We start from the raw sequence: 24,882 nt of genomic DNA on the forward strand, positions 1-24,882 counted from the left end.
TCTTCCACCGTGATACCCCGACCGGGGCTTGCTCTCGTCGACCACCGCCTATTATCTGAAACATAAACACGTCAGCGGCAGACAACATTCTGACTCAGCGGATACACAAGGATATTAACCTAACCAGTTACCAATAAACCTTTAATTCTACGCGACACAAATTAACCTTAAGCAGACTTAACATACGTCACAGTGGCTCTTAAGATTTGATTAGACAACCTCTAAAACTACAAATAAAATAATAAAATAGTTCAGGAATTTTTGGAAAATGTTTCGACCCGCTTCTGAACGCCAGGCACAAACTTACGCACTACTTTGTATGCATTAAACACGGCTTCATGTCTATTCATTATGTTTCACGAACACTCCCTTCAATGCCGTCAACATATCAGGCAGTAAGATCAAAGGTAACTGAAACAGCCAAGATAGTTTGCAGTGCACAGGGGTATTCAGTTATCATAAACAGAACCCACCGATGAACACTTCGACGACTCCAGTTGATTGACTTTGAATCACATGCAAGAGACACGAAGGAAATCTGTCCGTCACATATCCAAGAAACCCCAGTCACCGTCTGCAGCGGATCTGCATTACAACGGCTAAACACGCCGCAGCAGCGGCCCACGCTCCTTCGTCGAGCCGACTCGGCCACTCGCCGCGCTGTATACAGGCACAACGCCACATCTGACTGTCGGCCAGCAGCGCACCAGATCAGGGGGGATGCCAATGTTGAACGGATAACCGTCGTGTCAGGCATTATTGCAACCTGTCTATCGCCTATCGTCTGGTCTCGCGCCTTTTTATGCAGTGCGGCAGAACAAGTGCAACGAAAAGTGAAGGCAAAAGCAGTATCTGTACATACAAAGGCAGCGTCCCAACTGACTGCCTCACCCACTGACTCATCATCCCCCAGCCCGTACCACTATGGATGACACTTCAAATGTGCGGAGGGTATTGATCTTATAATGTAGGCGTCGTTCAAGAAAAGATTTTTCGAAATTTCGTCCCCAAGGGGGTGAAATAAGGGAGGAACAGTTTTTTGAAACTATGAGGCTACTAAGTCAGTTTTGAAGCTAGACATACAAAAATCGTATTTGGTACCTTGATCAGATATACATAAATGTATTTCAGCACTTAGGAGAATTCAACTCCTATGATGGTGAAATTCTTCTTAAATAAATAGTTATCAAAGATTACTAAGGTATTTTCAATGCTGCATCTAAGAAAACTGATATTGGACTTCCTAGTTTCAAATAAAAAAAACTGTATTTCAGCGCATTTCAAAATTCGACGCTTGAACAAGTGACACAGGGGATTAATTATGCAATTATTTCATTATAAAAGCATTTTCAAAGCTGAACGTATGAAATTTAGTGTTTCGCTTCTCTGTCAGGATTAAAAAAGTACCTGTTCACTGCTTGTGGAAATGCAACCCCTATACGAGTGGCATAGGGGATGGAAATTTGTAAGGAAAATTGTATTAAAATTTTTAAAGTTAAATCTATGAAAACTGGTATTTCACTTCTCGGTTGGATATAAAGGAATTCGTGTTAGGGGATGAAAGATTCTGTGGAAATATCGGCACAAGAACGCAAAAGGCATGATTAACAAAAACCTTGTACTCCAACAATGAGAAACGCTTCTAGATCAGAAGTACATTCGGAAAAGACCATAAGTCTATGGTCTTAATTAGCGTGAAAATTTAAGGTTTGCAACAACATAAAAATTCCATTAAAGAAAAACAAAAACAATTTGTGCAGACCACGGAGTCTACGAGAGTGAAGGAACGGGCACCAAGCTAGTAATTGGACTAATTAATATTAGATCTTATTTTGCCTATGATAACGACGACGATTATATAAATCTCTGTTGGTCATTTGTGGACAGGGGACCAGTTGTGATAGACCCTAGGCCCATAAATATGCATGCTGTTGTACTTCATAGATTGTTGTTGTTGTTGTGGTCTTCAGTCCTGAGACTGGTTTGATGCAGCTCTCCATGCTACTCTATCCTGTGCAAGCTTTTTCATCTCCCAGTACCTACTGCAACCTACATCCTTCTGAATCTGCTTAGTGTATTCATCTCTTGGTCTCCCTCTACGATTTTTACCCTCCACGCTGCCCTCCAATACTAAATTGGTGATCCCTTGATGCCTCAGAACATGTCCTACCAACCGATCCCTTCTTCTGGTCAAGTTGTGCCACAAACTTCTCTTCTCCCCAATCCTATTCAATACTTCCTCATTAGTTATGTGATCTACCCATCTAATCTTCAGCATTCTTCTGTAGCACCACATTTCGAAAGCTTCTATTCTCTTCTTGTCCAAACTATTTATCGTCCATGTTTCACTTCCATACATGGCTACACTCCATACAAATACTTTCAGAAATGACTTCCTGACACTTAAATCAATACTGGATGTTAACAAATTTCTCTTCTTCAGAAACGATTTCCTTGCCATTGCCAGTCTACATTTTATATCCTCTCTACTTCGACCGTCATCAGTTATTTTACTCCCTAAATAGCAAAACTCCTTTACTACTTTAAGTGCCTCATTTCCTAATCTAATTCCCTCAGCATCACCCGACTTAATTAGACTACATTCCATTATCCTTGTTTTGCTTTTGTTGATGTTCATCTTATATCCTCCTTTCAAGACACTGTCCATTCCATTCAACTGCTCTTCCAAGTCCTTTGCTGTCTCTGACAGAATTACAATGTCATCGGCGAACCTCAAAGTTTTTATTTCTTCTCCATGAATTTTAATACCTACTCCGAATTTTTCTTTTGTTTCCTTTACTGCTTGCTCAATATACAGATTGAACAAAATCGGGGAGAGGCTACAACCCTGTCTTACTCCCTTCCCAACCACTGCTTCCCTTTCATGTCCCTCGACTCTTATAACTGCCATCTGGTTTCTGTACAAATTGTAAATAGCCTTTCGCTCCCTGTATTTTACCCCTGCCACCTTTAGAATTTGAAAGAGAGTATTCCAGTCAACATTGTCAAAAGCTTTCTCTAAGTCTACAAATGCTAGAAACGTAGCTTTGCCTTTCCTTAATCTTTCTTCTAAGATAAGTCGTAAGGTCAGTATTGCCTCACGTGTTCCAGTGTTTCTACGGAATCCAAACTGATCTTCCCCGAGGTTGGCTTCTACTAGTTTTTCCATTCGTCTGTAAAGAATTCGTGTTAGTATTTTGCAGCTGTGACTTATTAAGCTGATAGTTCGGTAATTTTCACATCTGTCAACACCTGCTTTCTTTCATAGATTACTGTGTGATATTTTACTTTACAGGACGATTGGTTCTCATATACTAGGGGTTCCCTCAGCTATAAGAATTTTATATTATTTTATATTTAAATAAAAGCTTTGTTTCAAGGGAACTTCTGAGTGTACACTGTTTGGTTCTAATCTTTCTTATGTTTTTGCACATTCTCTTGTAAATATGTGGTGTTAAATAGTTTTATGACTAACAGATATGTACATGTGTTTTAGTCTACTGTGCTGGATGTACACAGAGATTTGGTATCACGCCTCTACTTCAGTTTTTAAGCTTTAAGCGCTGTTACGGTTATCAGTCACTTTCTGTAAGTTTGCTTTGTGCCCCCTGATATACACGTATACTCTTTTATTATGCAGGGGTCTGAAGATGCCATAATGAAATACTGAAACTGGAAGCCTTAAAAATAAAATAACATCGTAAGTTACAGGGCTGTTGGTGAATTTCATTGACATTGACGATTATATTAATAGCTTCTAGTGCATTCAGCTCATTTTAAACATCATATCTGTTCCTAATATACACGTTGACCTCTATGTTTAGCATCAGAATTCAAAGCGAACAGCACCAAGAATTCTGACCTTGGGTAGCACCTCACCGGAGCCCCTGTCCCCTTTGTCCTTCCGCGCTTCGTTATCCTCACTGTTCCGGGTCGATAAGGGAAGACCTTGAGTGTCAGACACGAGCGCGTACCCCGGAAAGGACATGTTTTTTTTTTCCGCTTCCCGCTGTCGTTATCTGGCCGACCGCAGGCAGCTCCGTGCCGCACGCAAATGCCGGCGGCGGTCTGTTTGCACATGGTGCCGTTTGGGGCGCGTGTGGTAGGGCCGCCCGTTATCAGCGGCGCCGCTGTCTCAGCTGAGGCACCCGACGCCGGCGTCGCCAAGGCCGCCAACCAAGGACGCCGCTGCCCGCCGAGAGGCGACCGCCCGCGTCCTCATTCTCACCTGCGCAAAGCGGGCCTAACCACGTGCTCACTGCACACTACTCTGTCCGCTTGGCTAAGTGTACGCTTTGTGGCCACTGATTAGATCGTTTAGCCTGCGCCGACCTGTACTTCGGCAACGCTGCTGTCAAACTGTAACGCAAGAGGACTCTGAAGCTACCACCTTTCCACGAGAAGATGTAGTAGCGGCAGCAGCAGCTTCCAGGCATGTCAGCTGGCGCCGACACCAGTCTGAGCTACCAGCATCTGTCCACTTAGCACACTGAAGTCTCGGTACACGTGCGGCGCGGCACGTTACTTTTTAGCGCCCTTCCAGTGTCCAGCCAGTACATTTGTCTAGCTAAAAGCTGTAATAGAAAATGCTAGACCACTACTGTCTATTGCAGGTCGCAGCATACATAGAATTGTCCGGTAAACGGGATGTGCCTAGCTACTGAAATAAAAGTTTTAACTTGGCAATGTAAATTTTCGGGTGTATTTTTACGATAAAGATCACAGTTAGTACTGCCAAGTCCATACTAAGTGGCAACACAATGTAAAGTTCACACGCACACCACAATCACCCACGTAGCCAGTTTATGCTATTTACACCCGTTACCGAAGTTCATAGAGTTTACCGGATCGTTTGGTTATGAAAATGCTCGCTCAAATGTTGTGCACTCTGCTCTACACGTAATACCTGTTAAAGTCTTAGATCGCACAACACGCCACGCGGTTTTTAACTAACAGTCAAAAGCAATAATTTTGATATTCCGTCCGAAATTCCACACGACTTCCACTATACCGTTCACTTAAATACACTTTGTACTACTTCGCGAACTCGTGATTAGCATTTTTCCGCGATTTTACAGTACTTTCGTCGGAGCTGCTTTCAATGAGATGTAACTAGTTCGAACCCTCAGCCCCGACCCCCTTAGATCACACCAAAGGCTTTGTTCCCAGCATAGATTGGCGCGAAACTGCATTTTTCTGATTGGCTGATATCACAAACAGCAAATCAGGTTGCAGTATTATCCCGCGCTAACACGAGCTTTACTTCAGTGACCAATCATAGTAAAACATTTCTTTCTATGGCAATTGCTAAATAAATAAATTTAGAAAAGTATCAAATACAAAATTACTCCTCGTGAAATTACAGATTAATTTGTGTTCTACTCATGATTTATTAGAACCATAAACTGACTGCACATTTAATTATAGTAAATCCCCTGTATAGTTTAACTGGTACTTCGTGAATAAACAAAACAATTTTCATTTACTTCTGTTGTTCTTCACTCATACAACACTCACACTGCTAATTACTACACATATAAAACAATTATAATTATGCAAATACATTAAATATTAATCAAACATAACTTTAGAACGTTGTTTTGACTACGACTGCTAGCACTGTCCGCCAACTGCTGACCTCTGTCGCCTACTAGTACAACTACGTGCAGTTCTGTAACTCAGGTCCATGTCAGCTGGTGACATCTGTCAATGACTCATGCCAATAAAGATATCGTACTAACAAGTGACAGGAGCGATACGAAGGCGCTACGCCTCACAGGGACCTTACATTCGAGCGTTGAGCGTGCCGAGTTAGTGCCGTTATAGCGTGAAGTACTACGTGGGAGTCTTTCCGAATGTGCAAAGCAATATATAGCGTGTCAGATATCCTGAACGTGCGTTTGAACGTAGACCAGTGAGATGGAAGAACGCCACGTACGTCACACGCACGCCATCTCTCTTCAGTATAGAGTCGCGAGGCGCCATATTGGCTTTCAGTTGCAGCCCTTTAACATACGCTGACATATGACCACTCCCACCGCGACGTTGGATGCCGCCTGGTGACGTTGCGAACACGTGACGCGGTAGCGGGGTATGTATGAAATGATCAAGACCCTAAGCTGTCGACAGGCGTTGATATAAATCAACGGGGACAGTTGAAAATGTGCCCCGACCGGGACTCGAACCCGGGATGTCCTGCTTACAAGGCAGACGCTCTATCCCTCTCAGCCACCGAGGGCACGGAGGACAGTGTGACTGCAGGGATTTATCCCTTGCACGCTCCCTGTGAGTCCCTCATTCCCAACTTAATGCCCACACACTACATTCGTAGTGCCCCTGCCCATCACCATTAGTCGCGGCAGACAATCTTACCGAGTCCCGTAAGAGTTCGGGCAAAGCGTGTGCGTCCAGCACAGGAGGAAGTCAATGGCCGGTTAGCCTTAACTAAATGAAGATGGTATCTGTTCTTTCGGACATGTCCGAATGTGGGTCTCACGGGGAGCGTGCATAAATCTTTGCAGTCGCACTGTCTTCTGTGCCCTCGAAGGCTCAGATAGAAAGAGTGTCTGCCATGTAACAGAAGATCCTGGGTTCGAGTCCCGGTCGGGGCACACATTTTTAACTGTCCCCGTTGATGTATATCAACTCCTGTCGACGGCATAGGGTCTTGATTTATTATCATTTCACTCTAAGAGAGCTGCATGGTCACAGATGGTATCTGTTCTTTCGGACATGTCCGAAAGAAGACACCATCTTCATACAAAAGTATGTAAGCGGAGCGGACACGGGCGGGATTCGCCCAAGCAAAGATATGGATTGCAAATCAGGAAATTCATTGAGATAAGCGACTTAGACGAAGGGCAGATTATTATTACGCAAAGCCTGTGAACAAGTATCTCGAAAACGGCGGCGCCGGTCGAATGCTAACTTGCTACTGTTGTGAACAACTAAGGTGCAAATGGTTCAAATGGCTCTGAGCACTATGGGACTTAACAGCTATGGTCATCAGTCCCCTAGAACTTAGAACTACTTAAACCTAACTAACCTAAGGACAGCACACAACACCCAGTCATCATGAGGCAGGAACAACTAAGGAAAGAGAGACAGTGAAATTACCAATAGGCACTACATGGTTGGACGTCCACGACTCTTCACAAAACGTAGAGTTCAGACGCTTTTCTGCTCTGTAAAGTAGGGTAGAAGGTGATCTGTGGCTTCCCTGCCTAAAGAGTACAATGCTGGTGCACGCACAAGTGTTTCGGAGCATAGCTTTCATCGTACATTGTTGAACGTGGAGCTCCGCAGCAGACTACCTCAACGTATTCACATGTTGACTCAACGACCTCGTCAGTTAAGATTTCAGTGGGCACAGCACCATCGGGATTCTACCGTCGATGAATGTAAACGTGTCGGCTCTTCGGGTGAATCACATTTTTGCTAACTAGGTCGATGGTCGTCTCCACAAACGCCGTCATGGACGTGAACAGCGGCTCGAAACGTGCAGCGCTCCACGGGCGCAGGCTGATGGGAGCAATGTTGTGCTATGGAAGACATTCTCCTGAGCTTGCATGGGAGCTGTGGTGGTAAGCTAAGACACATAGCTGCGAACCACCTGCATCCATCCATATTTGATGTTTTTCCCGACGGCGATGTCAACTTTCTGCACTATAACTGTCCGTGCTACAGTGGTTTGAGGAGCGTTATAGCGAACTCACGTTCATATCTCGCCGACCGAATTAGCCTGATGTAAATCGTATGAGACCCACTCGGTCGCTATTGAGCGCCATCATCGCGCACGCAAATCAGCGGCCCGTTATTTACGCGAATTACATGTCCTGTGGGTAGACGTGTATTGCACACAAACCACCAACAAACTGTCGGATCCCTGATAAGAGGTTGAGGAATTACTGTAACTTAAATATTATTAGAGTATGTCGTTTGAAGGGAACGGCACCTTGAGGATCGATCAAACACTCTTTGTTCGTGGTACAATTTGTTATAATGAAATGTACGTGAATTACAAGTAAAGCTTTCAGGCCACTGTAATCATGGGCGTACCCAGCGAGGGGTATTCGCAGTTTTTCACTAGTTTACTGTTTTATTTAATAAGAAATGCTGCATGTTTTCTCGAGTCCTTGTTTACTGAGACTAGTATGACCTGCCCCCCTTAGTTCAGATCCTGGGGTATGATCGTACATCACTCGTGGTTGGTATAATGCAGTGAGTAGCATCAGAGAATTACAGGGCGCCAACTGATGTATTGCTGGTTCGCGCCCCACTGGAACCAAATATTTTTTTACTAACTTAAGCTTTTGTCTAATAGGTTCTGATACTTATCAGATTGATAAAAGTATATGCTATACTATTTGATATTATGTAAATATAAGTGCTCTCTTTCTGAGCAGTGAGTTTTGTTCCATTGCCTTAAAGACCGCTTGCGTTACTTGCAGTAAGTTATTTTGGACTTCCTTGTTTCCAGTTTTCTATTTCATATGTTGCAAAGATTCTACTTCTGAATAGGGACACTGATCAAGTAAGAATAACCTCAGGATTCTACTAAAAAGTGAGAATGACGAAATAATTTTTATCTTATGTGAAGAAATACTATTTTTGGCACTTTAATAAACTGATGTCCATATTAACTGGATATGATACTTTCTTTTTTTCCCTACAACGTGTTTACGGATATCAAAGTTTTTTTCGTGTGTACTGCAGACAAACAACATGACTGGCATATGGACAAGGGGGGAAATGTGCCATTTAATAGAACTAACGTAGGAATTTTACGCACGTCCATTTCGTAAACAGTGTGATTTGCGAGCCAGATGCAGCCGAAAACTGACGCTGGAACGCGCCGCTATCGCGTATACCACATTAAGGCACACGTACCGTATGCAGAAGTTGCAAGTCGTTTGTTGAGTATTCAGCAGCACGGTGCAGGCGGCACGCTCAACGCTGACGTTCAAAAGCACGCTCCGTGTGCCGGCGGCTTCACGGTGAGACGGCTGATGATCGTCGCTGGGACTCGGCTACTTGTGTTGCAGAGCACGCTGCTCTACACTCCCTCCGTAGTCGTCTCGTGGTGCGATCATAAAAGCTGCACAGTGCTTGCACTGTCTCCCATCAATCTCAAAATTCTTCCCTCCGGCACATTTTTCAGGGGCTTTCACCTGTAATGCACGCCGTGTGGGTTAATTAAGATGCACCCGTGTCTCCATAGCGATTCTTCTCCGTGAGATTCTCACACGGAAAGCACTATGTTATCATCACGATGAAGGATGTATCGACCAGTCTGAAAACTTAGGGGAATTGCTGGTAATGGAACCAAAGACAGCGAGTTATATCCCAGACTACACAGCAGAGAAAGTGAGAGCCCTCCTGCCTCGCAAGCAGAAACAAAAAAGTAAGAAAGATGCATGCCGTACGAAGCAAGGAGGCTATAAGAAGGTGAACACAGCGTGAGGTAACGGGCGAATTATGGCGCCCTGAAAATATTCCAAGTTGGCGTGGCGGCACTGGACGCTCGTCAAAGCCGCGGCCCGGCAGCAGACAAGTGGTGGCAAACGTTAGCCGGACGAGACGGGTAGCCCCAGCGCATGGTCCAGGCGCGTGGCCGGGAATTACGCTGTGACGATGACGGTGCCTTGTGACAATGAAGGAGACACGCCGGGAGTGCCAAAGATGGCGGGCTTTGTGAAACCTTCATGCCAGACATCTCACAGTTCTTACAGAAATTAATAGTAGCCAGATGAATCATGATACTTCAAAAACAAACATGTACATTGCCATTAATTGCACGAAGATTCTGATGGTGTAGTCAGATTTTCAATATCTTTATTAGTTTGCAGTTTAGTATCTGAAAGTAAATTATACAAGTAACACCTAGCAACGAATTTCCAAAATATAAACGCTTCATCAGATTTTGTCGATCGCCGTGCCTTTAGAAAGCTATTAGTGTAAACCTAAATTGGTATGAATTATGGGCATCTAACTTGAATAGTGCATGAGTTATTAGAGGTCAAAGTGGCCGATTACTATCGATCTGTCTGGCCATAAATATTCCACAGTTACACGATAAGACGGTAGCAGCATGCTTATAAATACACTACTGGCCATCAAATTTGCTACGCCACGAAGATGACGTGCTACAGACGCGAAATTTAACCGACAGGAAGAAGATGCTGTGATATGCAAATGATTAGCTTTTCAGAGCATTCACACAAGGTTGGCGCCGGTGGTGACACCTACAACGTGCTGAAATGAGGAAAGTTTCTAACCGAATTCCCATACACAAACAGCAGCTGACCGGCGTTGCCTGGTGAAACGTTGTTGTGATGAATCGTGTAAGGAGTAGAAATGCGTCCCATCACGTTTCCGACTTCGATAAAGGTCGGATTGTAGACTATCGCGTTGCGGTTTATCGTATCGCGACATTGCTGCTCGCGTTGGTCGAGATCCAATGACTGTTAGCAGAATATGGAATCGGCGTGTTCAGGAGGGTAGTACGGAACGCCGTCCTGGATCCCAACGGCCTCGTATCATTAGCAGTCGAGATGACAGGCATCTTTTGCGCATGGCTGTAACGGATCGTGCATCCACGTCGCGATCCCTGAGTCAACAGATGGGGACGTTTGCAAGACAACAACCATCTGCACGAACAGTTCGACGACGTTTGCAGCAGCATGGACTATCAGCTCGGAGACCATGGCTGCGGTTACCCTTGACGCTGCATCACAGACAGGAGCGCCTGCGATGGTATACTCAACGACGAACCTGGATGCACGAATGGCAAAACGTCATTTTTTCTGATGAATCCGGGTTCTGTGTACAGCATCGTGATGGTCGCATCCGTGTTTGGCGGCATCGCGGTGAACGCACATTGGAAGCGTGTATTCGTCATCGTCATACTGGCGTATCACCCAGCGTGATGGTATGGGGTGCCATTGGTTACACGTCTCGGTCACCTCTTGTTCGCATTGACGGCACTTTGAACAGTGAACGTTACATTTCAGATGTGTTACGACCCGTGGCTCTACCCTCCCTTCGATCCCTGTGAAAACCTAGATTTTAGCAGGATAATGCAGGACCGCATGTTGCAGGTCCTGTACGGGCCTTTCTGGATACAGAAAATGTTCGACTGCTGCCCTGGCCAGCACATTCTCCAGATCTCTCACCAATTGAAAACGTCTGGTCAATGGTGGCCGAGCAACTGGCTCGTCACAATACGCCAGTCACTACTCTTGATGAAGTGTGGTGTCGTGTTGAAGCTGCATGGGCAGCTGTACCTGTACACGCCATTCAAGCTCTGTTTGAGTCAATGCCCAGGCGTATCAAGGCCGTTATTAGGGCCAGAGGTGGTTGTTCTGGGTACTGATTTCTCAGCATCTATGCACCCAAATTTCGTGAAAATGTAATCACATGTAAGTTTCAGTATAATATATTTGTCCAATGAATACCCGTTTATCATCTGCATTTCTTCTTGGTGTAGCAATTTTAATGGCCAGTAGTGTATATTGATCCATCTACGTCTTTGTTAATATCCGCTGTATGTTATTCATGAAGAAACTGGTCAATTATTTACTGTGTTTTAGAAAGCACAGAGACTTTAGGCTCCTGGCCTACCTTTTGCTTCTTTTCTTTTGATGTATGTTTATTTAATTGTTTATGTATTTAATAATGTTTGTTAGAGCGTGTTTATGGTCCAGCCGTAGGAATATTTATTTAATTTCGAGTTATTTAAATGTAAGTCCAGTATTTAGAAAGTGTTTCATTATGTTTGTGAATGTGCGTTCGCTTGAAGATATGGCGGGAGCGCTCTAGCCAATCACAGCGCTCGTGAATGGGGAGACTGGATGGAGGAGAGCATCGTTTCCGGAGAGGACACGAGGTAGTTCTGGGGAGTACAGGACAGGCGTGGGAGATGCTGGACGCTAGGACGCGTCGGACGCACGGAAAGACTTGGAGAGTGGAGCAGTTTGCGCGTGGTCGCGAGAGTTAGAAATACTTCGGAGCGCGGACTTGTGAACTTGAGATTTCCGAGGTTTCTACAGTGAAGATGTAGTGTGCGTTTAGAAGTGAATATCTCGAGAGCTATGTTGTTGTTCATAGATAATTACGTGAAGTAGGAATCTATTGTTTCCCTGTTGTTCAACTTATATTTTATTTAATTGCTGGACCATCGACACCAATAAGTGTTTTGCAGAAATATGCCTCATTCTCAAAAGTACTTCTACTATCGTGCCCATAATTTAAAGTCGTTCAGATAGCACCTGCAGATTTTATTTAATTGCAATATTTCATTTATAAATTTATACGTTACTTTCATAATTCGCAATTGCCGAGTGATAGAAACCTTCGACCATTAGATTGATGTGTGTATTCTTATCGTCTACTGTAGACTCAGCAGTATTTGGCCTGTAATGCGGGAACTACGTATCCCAGCCCCTAGACAACGAAACCAGCCAAAACTTTTGATATTGCAACTCTGAGTCGTAGGGTACGTAGTTGAGGGCCACCAACATCATTTCATTATTTTCCTGTTTTATCTGAAAGCCCGCAACAGGCTGCATTCTTCGCCAAAAGTAGTTTGCTAGTGTCAACCATATGCCTTGTAGAAAAATAAATAGTGGAAGTGTACGTTCGTAGCATTGGTAGATCTAGAGAACGCATTTGACAGTGTCAATTGGAGTGTATTAATCAGTACCCTTAGTCAATCAGGAATCGGCTTTAGAGAGAGAAGACTTGTATATACAACACCTACGTATGTGAAATCGGAGTAGTTCGCTGTGGTAATAAAGAAGAATGAATTAGCACTCAAAAGGGGTACGGCAAGGTTGCTCCCTGTGCCCATACTTTGTTTTCTGTACATACAGAAGACAATCGACAGGATGACGGAAGAAATAAACATACGAGTAACAACTCGTGGAGATAAGGTAGACGTGCTGAGATTTGCCGATGATACAGCATTAATTGCAGGAATTGAAGGAGACCTGCACGAAATCCTGAACACAGTGGATAGAATAATGGAGGAGGAATTTCACATGACAATAAACACACACACAAAATGAAAGATCCTGCCTGCAGTAGAAACAAAGAAAAGCAAGACAGCGGTAAAATTGAAAGATGCAAGATTCGAGGAAGTGAAAGTTTCATTAGCTGGGAAGTAAAATCACGAGTGGTGGGAGAAGCTACAAGGACATAGTAAGCAGAACTGCCCAGGCCAGGGATGCTTTTAATAAGAAGGAAACCACATTCAGTACGAAGAATATGAGCCGTGACGTGAGGAAACAAATGCTGAAGACCTACGCGTAGAACATTGCAACATACGGCAGCGAAGCTTGGACGATAGAAGAGAGAGAGGAGAGCAGACTCGCTGCATTCCAAACATGGTGCTACAGAAGAACGATGAAAATCAGCTGGAGGGAAATGATCACGAACGAGGGCGTTTCCATTAGAGCAAGAGAGAAAAGATGCTTCATGAAATAGGTAAAAAGAAGGGCTCAACTGATAGGCTATACACTAAGACATGAGGATCTATTGAAAAGAATCGTTATTGAGGGAGCAGCAGAAGAGAGAAATTAGAGAGGAGGGCCCAGACTGGAGTACATTAAATAATGGAGTATATGAATTGTTACTCATGCTACAAGCTGAAACGGATGGCGGACAGGCGAGAAAAATGTGTGTTAGATGGCAATCAGCCTCACGACTGCTGAGAGAGAGAGAGAGAGAGAGAGAGAGAGAGAGAGAGAGAGAGAGAGAGAGAGAGAGAGAGAGGTGGGGAGGGGGACTTCATATGTGGAGAAACCAAAAAAAGAAGAGAATCAAAGCGCTTGAGATGTGATGTTACAAATTGGTAACAAAATTAAGTGGACCAACAAGAGTTGAGGCAGTCCCCTCAGAATCGACAAGAAAAAGAATATATGAAAATTGAAACGGAGGTAGCATGACAGGGCATGTTGTAAGGTATCACGGATTAACTCTCACGGTACTGGAGAGAGTCGTAGAGACTGATACAGGAGTATACAAACTAAACTAAGCTCCGCAATCAGGAACGCTCAATGCCCATCGGTCGCCGCTGATCGGCTGTCACATCGTGCCATTCGGATGCAGTATATAGGGACATGGTGTCAGGAAGCCACTTTCCCGGCCTTTGCCGGCATTTCTGAACGTGTAGCCGCTATAGCTCGTTAAAGTAGCTCCTCAGTTGGCATCAAGAGTCTGTCTGACCCCCGTTGCAGTCTTCGCATCAAGGGAAAATCGCGGGCAGTACGAGGAACTGAACCCAGCTCCTCTGCCTGGCACTAAGACGCTATGATCACTCAGCTACGGAGGCCGATGATATTGGGCGGTAATAAGTGAGAACATGTGTCACTCAGCGCTGAGTAGATTGGCGCAGGAGATAAGACGTGGCTATCAGCATGTAATCAATCATAACACTGATAATACAAAGCCAAACAAATACAGGACATAACTCAGAATATGATTTTCGTATAACAACGTGTTGTGTCGTTCCCTATCTGATGACATTCGCCTCAAGGATTAGACACGCCCTCTGCGTTCGAGCAACGCCAGGCTAGCCAAAAGCGTCGGAGGACGACGCGTGATCAGCGTGTCGACACCTCGCAGCCGGCGTGGCAACCACAATGAAGCGGCTCCATTATTTAGTCGACTGTAGTGTTGAGTGTCTCGAGGCTGAGGCTGGGTGGATGAGGCCGCGAGGGATGCTCAGACACCTATTTGGAATAGCCGTCTCTCTTCGCGCCCAGTGGCACTTTCTTTTCGGGATGTGTCGCATTTGTATGTGTGTGTTCAGTGTGGACCACATGAATGAGACAACCCAAGTGCGGGAATGGTTAAAGCACTGGTGGATTATTCGAGAAGAGGTTTGGGGAGGGGTGGGGGAGGTGGGATTGAGGTTCAACTTAGTTTAACTATGGTTTCTATAACACGCATAAGATGAACATTTGAATAGTTTCTTCAGAATAAACATCCTATTTCAACGACATTGGCACCAAGTTTCAGCGTCGACGAGACATTACAATTTCTTCCTTTCTGTGACTGAGCGTATTTGCAGTATAGAATGGACTCGTTTGTGTTTTTGATTAGTTGAGTATAAAATTCGTCCAGGTAGGCGCCATAGCCTCGATAAATTCGAAGAACATATTTTGCACCACACTGTTACTTTGCTGATCATTAAAGTACTCATTTAAACTAACAGCCTACCTAGAATTAGGTCTTTGTTTGACTTCAGAAGTGAGCTACGGAGCTGAAATCCCAGTGAGAGTGCTACTGTACACGTCTCGCCCATCACGAACCGGGCTGCTAAATCTGCGTCCCATCCGACGGCCATATTACCATCAGCAGTCCATTCATATTTACATACAATCCAGGCTACGGCCAGTAGCCATTCGGCTACATTGTTTTACGTCCGAGACGACGTCTTTGCATTGATTATATAATAATGTTTGGTACAGTAAACGCTGTCTGATGGCAGTGACTGTCGAAACCACCAGTGGCACTGTTAATAAAAAATGCTATCGTGGCCAATGAACAGAAGTGACTATATCTATTGCGAATAGTGCTGCTTGCAACAACTTCGAGAAACAATGGGGTGTTACATGGTAGACCGGCGCATAATCGGGTGATCAAGAGGTATGTTTTACAATATTTATCCTCATCACCTGCCAAATACTATCGCTAAAATTTATACTACTGGCAGGATTCTGATAATTTCTGTCAAGTGCTGTCTCACCAGCTCGTTAGAAGTATCTCTGAATGTACGTCGAATAGCAGGTATTGCAGTAGCGAAATCACAGATCACACGAACTGATCAGCTGACATAAAAAGCCCTTATATAAAAAAAACTGTCTCACGAAATGGACAGGTCGAAGCATGTGCCTTGGCTTTACATAGATTGAATATTGGTGTGATGTGTGATTTTGAAAAAAATCATAGTCGGCGCTAGGACAACTAAAATTATATGCTTCACTCTGAAGATAGTCATAAATTCGTATAGTGCTATTTCCATAATTTGCAACAGTCCTTTGAATTCACTAGATCGTTAGAAATACATTAGAAGAATAATTACCTATTACAGCAAATTACTGTGTTCGCAGTGTTAGCAACCCTATCATTTTAGTTTGTAGCCAAACTTACACAGTTGTACTAAATGTATCTATGGTTTCATTTTCGCTTATCTTCTGTTTTAAAACAACGTAAGGAGTGAAGTCTCGTTCTTGTTGCCTTCCTTTCTCGAGACTGACTTCATGTGAAGATGCGTTTCTTTGTTCTCTGTAATTTTAGTTGTAATAACGTTATTTAACTTCATTTGTGTTTTTATTTAGAGGCAGTTGGTCCATATTCCTTTACTAAAGATGTAGAGTGTCTGTTCGTATTTCAGCTGTTTAACCACGTTGAGGAGCGATTGCTTTGGTGACATGTCCGTTGCGCCCAGTCACATACACATCTGCATTTTTTTTTTTTACTAACCTAACCTTGCAATCTGAATTTCTTATTACGAAGTACATTAACTGTCTCCGTACAATGCAGACCATTTGTTGCATACTTCATACAAGCTCGATCCGCCGTCACCAAGCTTTTCCGCTCCCCAATAACGACACTGCCCCTGACTCTAAAAGAAATAAGAAAAAAGCAGGTAGTGGAGCCGTTTTCGGTCAACTAGGAGCTTCAATACCAGTCAACATTAATATCCTTATTGCACGTGTTTCTGAATGTGCTGTGATATGTCTCACCTCCTAACAAATAGCTCTCAGAGGTAATTTTATTACACATTCCTGCTTTGAGGGACACAATACACTGTGAAATACAGTCGAAACGAAAATCAGAAAATGTGGTTATAACTAGAAATCTAAGAAGCCAAAGTAGTCTTCAGAGATGCAGAAGCGACCTCGTAAGTGAAACATATAGGAAAGGACCAACTGTACCAGTAACGATTTAAGAACACAGGCAGGCTGTAGAAAGGCAGAGAAGGGAGGCTGTCGGTTTGGAAGACAGTCAAGCGGCAGGAGGGGATAGAGCAGTGCCTTCCCAGACACTGACCTCGCTGAACGTTGCAGTGGCCGTTCTCACGTTGCAGCAATTGATTTCCGTTGTTGACCGCAAAGGTGGCTGACAGAGTGTTACCGCTGCGGGCCTTGATACTATTCTCAAATTCTTTCTCTTTCAACGCTTTATCCTCGAGCTAAGAGGAAAAACACACACTACTTCCTAAAGAAGTAAGAGAAACATCAATGATTTTAACTTCCAACTGTTATGCGTCGCGTGATATCGATTGGTATATACTAGGCCAAATAGACTAGATACTCTTATTCGTTTTTGGAGGTAAGCAGAGATTGAGATCAAACTGTCATCGGCTGGAACTGCAATGGACCAGAGACAGAATTCGGCATTCCACTAGTACCTAAAGTCATAGCCTGTTTTGCGAAGAAGACTTAAAGCTTCCAGCTGTGAAGAGTAGGTCAGTTCTGCTCTGAGGTACACTTGAAAATGGGATGGAAAACAGGACACCACACGGAAAGACAACCTGACTTACTACTACCATAAGCAACAAAAATAAATTATATTACTCTTGTAAGCAGCTTGGCTGCATGAGCTGTTAAGCTGATTGTGCGGTAATTCTCGCACTTGCCAGCTCTTGCAGTCTTTGAAATTGTGTAGATGATGCTTTTCCGAAAGTTAGACGGTATGTGGCCAGACTCATGCATTCTACACACCAACGTGAATATTCGTTTTGTTGCCATATCCCCCAATGATTTTAGAAATTCCGATGGATTATTATCTATCCCTTCTGTTATATTTCTTATTAAAATGAGTAAATAGACTTAACTGACTCCTTAAACTTCACTGTTTTGCCTGCCTGCACAACTGTTTGTAATTTGCTCTGTTCCGACGGAAGCGTGTTATTATTGCTGTATCCAGTGAGGAAAAGCGTTCTGATCATTGTTATAAATCAAGTAGTAGCAACACACACTAGTAGTAGTAGTAGTAGTAGTAGTAGTAGTAGTATAATAAGACTATCGTAGAATCTGCTGTCTTTCTGTACAAGATCGTCGGCGTACTGCAAACGAAGGCTTCAGGGATTGAAGTTTCTCATCTAACAGTCAGAAAATGGTTTGCGAGCGAGGGCTCGTAGGAAGTAACCTCATGTCAGCAAAACGCAGAGGCAGAAACGTGTGCAGTGGCCATTAGCACGTAGGGAATGGGCGCAAGCAGACTGGGCTAGCCATTTGGAGTGAAGAGACTAAGATCAGCATCTTCATGGAGTTAAATTCGTTCGTCGTCGACCAGGCGAAGAGTTAGTGCCCCCAGTGCGCCACTGCCACTGCCACGTGTGTCGTGGTGTGGAGTTGTGTAGCAAGTCTCGGCATTGGACATCCGGCGCGTTGCAGTGCAACATTACCGCAAAAAAGAACCAAGACAAAGTCTTCAGTGGTGAAACTGCTACCCTCTACCCGCGATTTCTGTGAAGGCAACAACCATCAGTGCATTTTTCAGCAAGACAGTGCGCCAACTCATACCGGAAAAATCAAAAGAAATGGTTCGATGACCATCAGATTAATGCCCTGCCTTAGGCTGGCAAAAGTCCCGACCTCAACCCAACTGAGAATTTGTGGTCAAAATCTTAGTTTCACGTCGGAATCCCAGTAAAAAGAGGAGACTCCTTGAGGCCATCGTAAATTCGTGATTCAGAGTGATCAAACCAGAAGATCTTCGGCATTGGTTGGATTCGATGTCGCACTTAGTGGAGGCAATGATGCAATGAAAATTATATCCTACAAAGTACTAAGAAATGTTGCAATAACTTTTGTGCCAAGTAATTTTTAACTTTCTGAAATTGTTGCGTTCTGAATATTTTGTTTAGTTTTTAAAAATTTGTAATTAAATTTTTATATTTAATCTTCAGTTTTCAAACAGTGAACAGTAAAGGAAGTTTATGTAGTGAATTATATTGTACATTTCACCCAAAATAAACTCCTGAGTGTAATATTCAATGAGTCTCTACAAAGTGTCAGAATTAATGTCACTACTATACCTGCATCATTTACTAAAATCGAAGGTTGTTATTAATATTGTCTGCAAGGTCATTAATAGAGACTGGATTATATGCATTTGCTTGTTGCGTATGCATTTGCATAGTTGGCTCCTTTTCACCGGTTACTTCGTATTTTAACTAAAAACTAGTGACCATGCATATTTTCGCTCTGTGTTTACAATATTTTAAAAATTCAGACGGGTGATATCTAGTGCGATCTAGTTTTGATATCTCACACATTGACAGCGACCTAGAAATACGTGCAATCGCTAACAGAGAGGCCACTGCCTAGTGAAATAATTTCAGAAGATGAACAGGAACAGGCAGACGGAGTCAATGTCCTGCGCCCCCCCCCCCCCCCCCCGGTTAATCCCCTCCGCTGTCATACCGTACGCATCGGCAACAATTAAATTAAACTACGCAAGCTTTTAGCCGCACGGAGATTGTTTCAGTTTAGCTTTCTATTTACTTGTACACAGTTGAACATGCACAAGTGTACTGTGTAACGTGTTGTGCACCATGCCACCCCAAAAAAGAAACGTCGTTTCGTGGATAGCTGACCATCCTGGAACATTTACATTATTTTTTTTAATGTGTTCTGAGCGGTGGTAAAGAAAGATGTAGATCTCGGTACTGAATATTAGCCGGGCCAGAAATTTCCAAGTCGCTCTCGTGGGTCAGTTCTAGCGGAACGTTTTTATACAGCACTTACCCTCTTAATCAACAGCCCTACAAATTAGTATTGTCAGTTGCGATATCGTCTTATTTTATTGTTGTTGACATGTGATGAGGTCTCCTAGACCGAGGGTCGTGACCTAGGCACCTGATTTCGTTAGTTCAGTACAAAATATGTTAGCAAGAATGTGACAATTTTACACACTCTAGGCCGGCCGAAGTGGCCGTGCGGTTAAAGGCGCTGCAGTCTGGAACCGCAAGACCGCTACGGTCGCAGGTTCGAATCCTGCCTCGGGCATGGATGTTTGTGATGTCCTTAGGTTAGTTAGGTTTAACTAGTTCTAAGTTCTAGGGGACTAATGACCTCAGCAGTTGAGTCCCATAGTGCTCAGAGCCATTTTTACACACTCTAAGTTCGATGAAATTTTTAGCCAGTGGATGGAGAATGGTGTCACGATATAGAACAAGAAGTAGACGAAGAAGACAACGATTTTTCAATAGCCCGTGATCACAGTTCTGCTAGCGAACGAGAGGACCATTCAGAGGAAGAACTTGAGGACAATGGTGATGAGGACCTTTCTGTTTGTCCAACAAAATACTTAGTGTTAGTTAAAATTAAAAAAGATATTGCCGTGATTAGGACTCATTTTTCCCATATACCTGCAAGTATTAGAAGCTTGAAACTCAAAGTTTGGCGTTGAATGAGTCTATTCAGTTAATAAATAAAATTATTCTAGTGAACTCCTCATTGCCGGAGGTATTCCCAAGAAAACTTAAAAGAAAAGTTGGAAAACATTTTGAACAATAACTCAGGCTTTGAACCCTTCTGCCAAATTGATTGTTTTATTAATGGGACGGGTGAACTTTTACCATAAACAGTAAGTACCAACATAGCACCCGAATTCAAATACTGCCCAGTTACCTAAGTTTATGTGGAGCGGTCCTTTCCTGCTTATAAAAATGTTTTGAGCGACCAAAGACACAACCTTGCTTCCGAACGTTTGGATCAGTACTTGATCGTTTGTTTACAATAGTAGAAAAATTTAAAGTAAGTTGTAAATCATGCTTTAGTCCAATAGTGTTAAGTAATAAATTAATGCTCTTCAAAAAATTCATGATTGTATGTTGTTTTTTGAATAAAATGTTACGGAGTTTTTGAGCGTGCCCCTCTGCATGCGATATATCTCGAAGTTGGTCCTGTACATATAGATTGTTTCGCTGCGACTCACTCGCATCGCATCCACTTGTTACCGACAATAATAGCAAAGAAGAATCAATTCTTGTAACACGGTACGCGTCCCCATTTTGCAAATTTTTAGAAAATAATCCCGGAAGAGCCCCCTTCCTAACCTCTACCAGAAAGTATTCAGAAAATATCAGCGTACTAAATGTACAGATTTTTCTCGTGGCCGGCGCTCTTCCTCGTAGTTGATATGCACAGGTTCGACTTTGAGATATAATGCACTCAGAGCATGTTTTGTTTTATTATTTGAACTTGCATGTTTCGACATTTTTCAAGCATTTTTGATGCATATTTGCATGCATATTTTAAGATTTTTATGATGCATATAATCCGGTCTCTAGTCATTAATGTAAAACAAGAAGAGCAAGTGTCGCAATACACTTCCCTGGGGGTGGCACTCCCCGATGTTACTGCAACATCTATAGATGACTCTTCACCCAAGACAACTCTCAGTACTCTGCCCTCACTCCAGGTGAGGTGTCGGTGGTTATTGCGGCCCCCTCTTCTCGGCTCAACTCAAGGTTGTGACTGCGGGACCCGTGACCATGGTCACGCGCTGTGACTCATCGGCAGGTGTCGAGCCGAAGCGAGTAGCGTAGCTTCGCGGCGGTAACACACCGGAAAGTTCCCAGATGGCCATCACGCCACCAGTCCCGCCAACACTCCCGAATCTTCTGAAGAGTCCTCCTCTACCCACGCCAGTACATTCGCCACTCACTTTGGAACCGTTTGTATCCAAACTTGGGTCGCTTAGGACCGCACGCATATGCAAGCAAAGGTCCAGAGTGCTTCCTTGACTGTCAGAATATTTACGTTTGGTCTTACTGTAACTCGTGAGTCACTAACTAGCAGCTAGTAAGATACACTACTCTGACAGTTCCGAGAAAATCGCGAGAGAAGTTTGACGTGTTTAAGTGGGTTACATACAATTAATCTAGTTTTTCGTCACTGGTCATATTACTTAATTTACATTTTGAGACGTAATATAATTGAAAAAACCAGGTGAATTTGCATGAAGTTTGTTTATGTTTTCCATGTCTTTATGACGAATACCATCCTGCACGTGTGATATCGCGAGCTCACCCGATGAGTAATTGGTTCAAATGGCTCTGAGCACTGTGGAACTTAACATCTATGGTCATCAGTCCCCTAGAACTTAGAACTACTTAAACCTAACTAACCCATGGACATCACACACATCCATGCCCGAGGCAGGATTCGAACCTGCGCCGTAGCGGTCGCGCGGTTCCAGACTGAAGCGCGTAGAACCGCTCGGCCACGTGAGTAATTGTACATGACTCTTGTGGTCTGGGACATTGCGACTTACTATATTTCTGATTGTGAATAACATTATTCGTGTCTTTATTTATCGATGTTTGAGGTGGACTTTCCAAGCTTGTTCCTCTTCCTTAAATTTAATTACGAATAGTAAATAGTAAAATAAAATATAAAATTCACTACAACGTTATGAAAATGCACATGAGTTTTTTCACAGTTACCTCTCAGATGTCTTATATATTAAAGTGACCAGTGATGAAAAAAATACAGATTAAAAAAAGTATTTGCGGGACTCTAACCGCCGCCTCGTCTACGACCCTCTCGCAACGTGCGAACGCCAACCATTTGACCACAACGACTTCTTACGATCTGTAACTTCGAAGAGATACATCAGTTACATAATAGAAACATAAAACTTCTTCTGAGATTTTCTCAGAATTGCCTGAGTAGTGCATCTTACTACTTCCGCATTATGTTGTCTTAATGGCCTACCAGAAGTGTACAAAGTTCAAAGTAGATCCGTGATCACACCGTTGTGGTCTCCTCTTACAAGAGAACGGATTCGAATTGCCTATTACCTTGTCACTCGAGCATAAACAGAGAGTTTACACGGTGCCTGCAATAGTTTTGCTTTAGAGCGTACTCCTCTCTTAGCACACTGTGTGTGGTTCATGATCTGGCGATTCAAGTATAAACAGTTCGGACAGACTGTGGACAGGAGAAGGAAACTTCCTCAAAGTGAAGAGGTGGAACAGCTTCTAATCGTGCGTAAGAAGCTGCATTTAAATACGTGCTCTGATGTTACTGTTTCAAAGACGCTGGTGTCTTCTGGAGTTCTATGAAACTGATTTTCAAATCCCAATAAGTGATAATGCGACATAGAGACTTAACAATATACAGCAAATAAATTAAGTAATAATGTTATCATTCATTTTGAAACTGACGGATCGGGACTTGAACCTTGCAGTGTGTTACTAATTGCGCCATCTACCATACACTACTCATAGACTTCAAAGCTGCATCCACTATCTCGAAGGTGCTTTTCATAGTACAGTCGAAAGTCCCTGCAGAGTCTGGGCGGATACAGAAGTTCATGATACGCAGAATCAAACAAATTTCGTAAGTTTATCTCTTAAGTTTTCAATGTATTTAGAAGTGTCATTTAATTTCGTTGGTAACAGTTCAGTGTGTTTCTTATAGTACACCAAACAACATGAAAAAAAACATTTTTTGAAACAGTAGCACTAAAAAATATTTTTTAGAAGCTAAAAATATACATAGCAACCGCCAGTGGCGTAATACCAGCTGAGGTTTGGAAAATAGCGAATCTGCTTATAATTTGAAAACATTCTCAAGATGAATATCAAGACTGCAACCACATTTGTGAAAGAAATTCCTTATGACGCACAATATGGTTCTAAGAAGAAATAGACCGACGTGGGTAACGTAATCTGACGCACCTTACTTCAAGAAAGTTTGAATATGCTCAAGATGTGCACCTAATTTTCACATATTTTAGGAAAGCATTTGAGTAACGAAAACTATGGTTGACAATGAAGATATGTTTTGGAAAACACTGTGGTGACATACTGACGTGTAGCGTACCCAGGCTTACGTAGGTTTGAAACGAGAGACTTTGGTTGGGCAAAGCGGTCTCGAAAAAATTTAAACAGTTCGTAAAAGTGTGTACCAAAAGCTCGAATTTTAGAGATAAGGTACAAAATAGTATCTCAGGAATGTTTTGTTACTTTGGAGTCAAAGGGATGCTATAGGCACCTTTCCCTTGCCTTTTCAACATTGTTGCAGAACACATTTTTAAAAATAGCCATTCATCACATTTTTGAGCAAAACTAGAAGACAGCTTCAACATTGTCATGTGCAATTAATTTAGTAATCTTACGAAAAAATTTATAATAGCTTACTTGGAAGTGACTCGGAACCAAGTAATTTTTGTCTCACGACAAAAAACTGCCGAAAATACGTTAAAATTAATATAGCATAATAGTGAAGAAATAAATAAATAAATAAATAAATAAATAAATAAATAAATTACTTCACCTTGGTCACGTTAGCTACAAAACAACGCTGTCAGAGAAGGAGCAAACAGAAGCATACAAAAAGCAAAAAGGTGTTACCTTGTGTACAATAATGTAAAGGAAAGTTAATTCAAAGATAAACTTACTTATTATAACAACTATGACGCAAACATTAATCAATAAATCATAATTAACAATTTCATACCACTAGAATGCAGGCTTCGAACCCGCGGTCGAGGTTGTGTAAAATAAAAAGTTTTGAAACACAGCGGTCTCTTTTGCACTAATTACGTTGTTTCAGTAAGACCTCACAGTCAAGTCAGTTAACTGACTTTCCGCCGGCATAGTACTGTGTGAAATTATTAACAAAGCAGCTGTCGTCACTTGTAATAACAGTGGTATTAACACACTGATTAAAACCGTTGAGACTTCGCAGGAAAACTGCCGGTTAGAGCACCCACAGAGTACACTGATTTAATGCCAGCTACATTCGCTGAAAACCCCAGTTCGAATCTCGGTCCGGCACACAGTTTCAATCTGCCAGGAAGTTTCATATCTGCGCACACTTCGCTGCAGAGCGAAAATTTCATTGGAAACAT

At 42.9% G+C, this 24,882-nt stretch overlaps 1 protein-coding gene and 1 non-coding gene across 4 annotated transcripts in view; one reads left to right on the top strand and one right to left on the bottom strand.

The window, feature by feature from the left end:
- Nucleotides 1-24,882, top strand: part of LOC124796357 (cell growth regulator with RING finger domain protein 1-like) — a 416,632-nt gene that overhangs the window by 205,413 nt on the left and 186,337 nt on the right. The gene's annotated exons all lie outside the window — the stretch shown is intronic.
- Nucleotides 6,165-6,239, bottom strand: Trnat-ugu. Its single transcript has one exon. It is a non-coding gene; the product is annotated as a tRNA-Thr (tRNA).

The sequence above is a fragment of the Schistocerca piceifrons genome, chromosome 4 (genome assembly GCF_021461385.2).
Source record: "Schistocerca piceifrons isolate TAMUIC-IGC-003096 chromosome 4, iqSchPice1.1, whole genome shotgun sequence".
Lineage (NCBI taxonomy): Eukaryota > Metazoa > Arthropoda > Insecta > Orthoptera > Acrididae > Schistocerca > Schistocerca piceifrons.